Source organism: Penaeus monodon, chromosome 9, assembly GCF_015228065.2.
Source record: "Penaeus monodon isolate SGIC_2016 chromosome 9, NSTDA_Pmon_1, whole genome shotgun sequence".
In the NCBI taxonomy this organism is placed as follows: domain Eukaryota; kingdom Metazoa; phylum Arthropoda; class Malacostraca; order Decapoda; family Penaeidae; genus Penaeus; species Penaeus monodon.
The window spans coordinates 47,185,278-47,191,448 of record NC_051394.1 but is presented as its reverse complement, the minus strand read 5'-3'; positions in this window follow the sequence as shown (position 1 = coordinate 47,191,448).

The following is a 6,171-nucleotide window of genomic DNA, read 5'->3' as shown; positions in this document are numbered from 1 at the left end:
AATTTGTGATGAATCATCGCGAAACATATCATAAGTGCATAGTAGTCTCCATAATCTGTTGCAGTAGGTAAAGTGAAATATTAACCATGTCATCATAACATACCCCATAAAGCATGAAAACTGGTTCATAGTGTTTTCAGCAAAATATTACAATGAATAATCACAGCCCTTACGATGCACAGCATTATCAGCCATTATCTTCACATACCTAAAATATAAAAAATTAACCATAGTTTGACATAGACTATGGGACATCATAAATGTTATAATTCTCTGTGCATTTAAAACACAGTTACAGAAATTACTAACTTCATAAGAAAAATATAAAATCGATAACGTAAGCTGTAACTACACCAATATATTCTCTTGATTTCCGTCGTCTGCAGTCTAAGATACTGTGAGCCAAGCCATAATCACAACACACACACACACACACACACACACACACACACAACACACACACACACACACACACACCCCACACACACACGTGCACGTGTTTAAACCTTTTAAAATTCTGTGACATTTAGATCTCTCGGGCCCAGCCTGGCTGCTTCAACAGAAAATAATGTAGTTTTAATATATGAGTGACTTACACTACAGAATAATAGATGTGAGAACTATAAAGCAAATCATGACCTGCAAAACGAAACTGGCAACAAGAAAACATGGCATTAGTCCAACATAACAAAATCCCTCGTTCCAGTTAAGTGCTGATGGACGAAATAGATATACACGCACATTCACACTCCTCACTAGCTATTACTGATTTTACATAATGAATGTATATACATATGTATAATTTAATTTAATTTTTAGGTTAATTTTAACGGTATATACATATGTATATGTATATACATATGTATATACATATACATATGTATATACATTATGTATGTATATGTATACATACATATGTGTGTGTGTGTGTGTGTGTGTGTGTGTGTGCGCGTGTGCGTGTGGTGTTGTTGTGTCCGTGTTGTGTGTGTGTGTGTGTGGTGTGTGTGTGTGGGTGCGTGCGTGCGTGCGTGCGTGCGTGTGTGTGTGTGTGTGTGTGTGCGTGCGTGCGTTTGCGTGCGTGTGTGTGTGTGTGTGTGTGTGTTTTGGTGTGTGTGTGTGTGTGTGTACGTGCGTGCGTGTGCATGAAATAAACAAAAAATAGAAACTTATAATATTTCACATTCTCCCTTTACGAGAATTGGATATCACAACACAGAAAACGCAATTAAGTGATCAAGCTTTTATGGATAACTAATGTAATCGGAAATATCATAATCCTATACATTCCAGAGAAAAAGAAAGTGAAGAGAAACAAATAATCAGGAAGTGGATAGGGCGAGGACGTGCCCACCCCCTTAACATTTGCAAATTGTTAATGTGATATTTAATTATCAGAAATTCAAGAGTGACCAACAGTAAAACGTAAACTGAAGCAACGCAGTCATTTTTCCTATCGCAGTTTCTCCATACCCTTCATTTAATCCTGGTTATGCCTTTTCCCATCCAAGGCTTTCTCAGACTTGATGGACAAACTCTTGTGTGTTCATAGGGTTGTTTTTTTTTCCATCTAAAGCCATTAGTTTCATTCTAATCCCCTTTCCCTTTTTCCTCTCCACCAAGTAAGATCGAGGCACTCGTTAAAAATCCCTCGCTTACTGAAATACTAATAAAACTTTGGACGCGTGGACTCTCGTTCATTAGAATTAGCAATCGTAATATTGATATAATATTGATGAATCAGTTAAGATATTTATTATTATTATCTATCATAATAATCATTACCGTCGTCATCATCACCATAATACATATTACAAACACAGCAGCACAATCTGCCTTATCACTGATTTGAATTTTCTTCCGCATAAATATTTGCATTAATTGTCACATTCTTAGATTCAGTAATCTACCTTTACTTATTATTTACCCATTATTTCATTTATTGGCACCTTCAGTCATAATACTGCTAAATTTTTTGGTTCCCATCTTGTCTCCTTTAAGTACCAATAAGTATATCATTGATAATTCCACATCCTTTACTAATGAATCACATCCCTAGACCCCAAACAACCCATCACTATGGCAAGTTTTGACGTGGAATCGCTGTTCACCAATGTCCCCCTTCTAGAAACCACGATATTATAACTAACAACATAAAATCCACCTATCTTGACAACTTTGGTTTAACAAAAGAAGGTTTTAAAAAATCACTATTGCAGCCCACCACTATGTATTTTCATATGACAATTATCTATACACCCAACAGACGGGGGATGGGGTCCCTACTTGGCCCTTCATATGCCAATGCTTTTTTTTTGTCACCACGAACTAAACTGGCTCAAACAATGCCCACTTGAATTTAGAAACCCATTTACTACCGTCGGTATATTAATGACACAGTCGTATTGTTTAAAGACCCTCACAAGTAAATTTATTCTTAAATTATCTTTAAATCTAAGCACCCAAGTATTAAATTTACCTGTGAATAGCAACAGAATAACCAACTACCCTTTTTAGACACCTGTGTTACCAATGATAATGGCTGCTACCATACCAGCATTTACCGTAAACCAACCTTTACTGGCCTCGGCCTTCATTTTCTCAGCAATATCCCATATATTTATAAAATCAACAGCATAAAAAACACTCATCACTAGAGCCTATAATATATGTAGCAATTGGTTCACTTTTCATGATGAAATGAATTTTCTAAAAAACTTTTTGTAAATAATGGGTACCCATTATATCTATTTGATAAAATAGCAAAGACTTTTCTTTGTAAAAAAAATCTCAGATCAACCTGTTGTATCATCTATTAAAAGGGATCATAGATCATATGTAAAACTGCCATTTATGGGGAAATTGAACTTTGAAGTCAGAAAACAATTAAAAACTCTCCAACAAAACAATTACCCGCAAATAAAATTCACTTTTGTCTTCAGTAATTCTAACACTGCAAATTTCTTAAAACAGCCTACGAGATGCCAATTTGACTTGTGTTTTAATGTGGTATATCTATTTACCTGTCCTGACTGTCAAGTCAGGTACGTGGGGTCCACCTCACGATGGTTATGTCACCGCATAATGGAACACAAAGGTAAGTCATTTCGTACGGGACTACCGCTGAGCAGACCATCTTTCTCGGCCATAAGAGAGCACTCTCACCAACACTCACAACCTTTCTCCAACACAGACTTTAATATTCTATCCTCTCATTCCTCCCGCCTAGACCTCATGATCTCGGAATCTTTGTTGATCCGAAAGATGAAACCAGAGCTCAACAACAAACACTACCGCAACCACCCTGTTCACTATTTAGCGTTGTCCATTCCCCTGACTACCACCCATGTTGGTTAGTTTTCTCATATCTTTTTCTCTGTTTTTCGTTTTTTGTTTTGTTTTTTTCTCCACTGAATATATTCGTTTGTCTAATATACCTATGTTTTTTACTCATATTTTGTTGTAATTTGATATTATTGTTTGTTTGAATTTCGAGAACCTCTTTAATCAATATCTTCCTGTTGTCTAATGCACGCTATTTTTTGGTTCATTATTACAGCTTATTATTACATTATTATTATTATTACTTATTACAGCTTATTATTACATTATTACAGATGATAGAGATATGGTTAATTATTCACGGCCGTATTAGTCTACCTCTTCGTATATATAGATAGATAGATAGATAGATAGATAGATAGATAGATAGATAGATAGATAGATAGATAGATAGATACATATATATGTGTAATAGATAGATAGATAGATTGATAGATAGATAGATATAGATAGATAGATAGATACATATATATATATACATATATATATATTTATCTATCTATTTATTTATTTATTTTATATATATATATATATATATTTATTTATATATATACTTCTCTATTTCTCAGTTACTTTTCACTATCTATCTATCTCTGTTTCTCTCTCTATCTCTCCGTCTCTCTCTCTTCTCTCTCTCTCTCTCTCTCTCTCTCTCTCTCTCTCTCTCTCTCTCTCTCTCTCTCTCTCTCTCTCTTTGTCGCTCTATCTCTCTATATCTATCTCTCTTTATGTCACTCACTCTCCTTCTCTCTCTCTCTCTCTATGTATATATATATATATATATATATATATATATATATATATATATATATATATATATATATATATATATTCATTTATTTATTTTTTTTATTTATTATCGATATATATATATATATATATATATATATATATATATATATACTTCTCTATTTCTCTGTTACTTTTCTCTATCTATCTATCTCTGTTTCTCTCTCTTTATCTCTCCGTTTCTCTTTCCTTCTCTCTCTCTCTCTCTCTCTCTCTCTCTCTCTCTCTTTGTCGCTCTATCTCTCTATATCTATCTCTCTCTCTCTCTCTCTCTCTCTCTCTCTCTCTTCTCTCTCTCTCTCTAAATTAATTAATTAACAATGTGAAATCAACACAGGACATAGATAGACCAGCAAGAATAACTCTGACTTCTGCAACACTGACTGATCTCTTGGTTACCAACAAACCAGAAATGATAAGTGATGTCCAAATATCTCCAAGCCCAGTGGCAGATCATGAGCTAATAGCTGCTACTGTGAATATAAGCAAACCAAAAAGACAACCAGTGGTTCATAGCTTTCGCTGCCTCAAGAAGTGCAGCCGAAATTTACTACTGGAAGAGGCACCTACCTTTAACAAAATTCTACAAACTGATGACGTAAATGCACAAGTACAATGTCTAACTGAAACGTTCCGGAAATGTATGGACAATTGTGCACCAGTTATAACTAGGGAGATAACGCGACCTTCAGCACCGTGGATAACGTATGTCATTAAAACTGCGATGAAGGCAGCTTTAATGCATTAAGGCAAATAATCTCAATATGGATTTACGCCATGGGGACAAGGCAGAAAAGAAACGCGTGAAATCTCTTATTGACAGAAGCAAGAATAAATACTACGGAGAAAAATTCCAAAATGAAAGGAATAATAATTAGCGCTACATGGAAAACTATCAGAAAGATGATTCCTGAAACAAAGCGTAGTTCTCAACAAACTGATGATAGAAAGAATCTAAATGAGAGAGCGGAGGAATTTAATCACTTCTTTGCAAATGCTGGTAGAATTGCCTTCGAAAAAAAAACAAGCCTGTCGTCTGATGATGCTGATGTTAATGGTTTTGCCAATAGATTTCTTACCTTCATTGAAAAATCTATTAATAATTTCAGACCTGAACCTGCGGATTGTCATACAATTATTCTATGAAAGGTTTAAAAGAATCTAATTCATATGGCTCGGATGGGATCCCATTTCGCTTCATGAGAGGATAATTGTGTTCTACATTAAGATTATCATCAATACCTCAGTTGCCACTAACGCCTTTCCCTGACCTGTGGAAAACCCCTCATGTCATTCCCCTGCATAAAGCTGGTGACATCCATGATGTTAATAACTGTCGGCCTCTATCTTTACTTCCAAAATTTCTGAGATTTGGAGAAAACTGCTGCCAATCTAGCTGATTTCATGTATGTAGTCAAACCGAGTGTTGGTCGATAGCCAGCATGGACTTGGACAAAAGCTGTCAACAGAAATAGCTCTCCTCAAGATATCAGGTAAAATATATAACAATATTGACAAGAAAATATCTCTTCTTCTACTCTTAGACTTGTCCAAGGCCTCTGACAGTGTTCACCACGAGATATTAATCAACAAATGTTTGAAACGAAACACAGATCCCCTCTGGTTTCATAACCATCTTGTGAATAGATCACAGTTGGTAAGAATTAAGAATATTTTGTCAACTCCAAGAAATGTTGATGTTCGTGTTCCTCAAGGATATGTACTAGGACCCTTTTTTCAGTCTATGTGAATGACCTATCAGATTATCTTCCAGACTTTCTTGGTTCAGTATGCAGATGACACTCAGTTACTTCTAACTTCTGCATCCCAAAATTGATAGAAAGAGCAGAGAATCTCTTTTCAACAGTAGAACCGTATTTTCAAGGAAATGGATTACTACTTAATGAGAAGAAAACTCTACTACTACTTTGATCAGTATATGCTCTTCAACTCGCTTATTGATGAAATGCATAGAAAAGTAATAGGTACACTACTGTATCTTACAGAAAAGGGCAATGGTTTGATGCCGCCACAAGAATAATG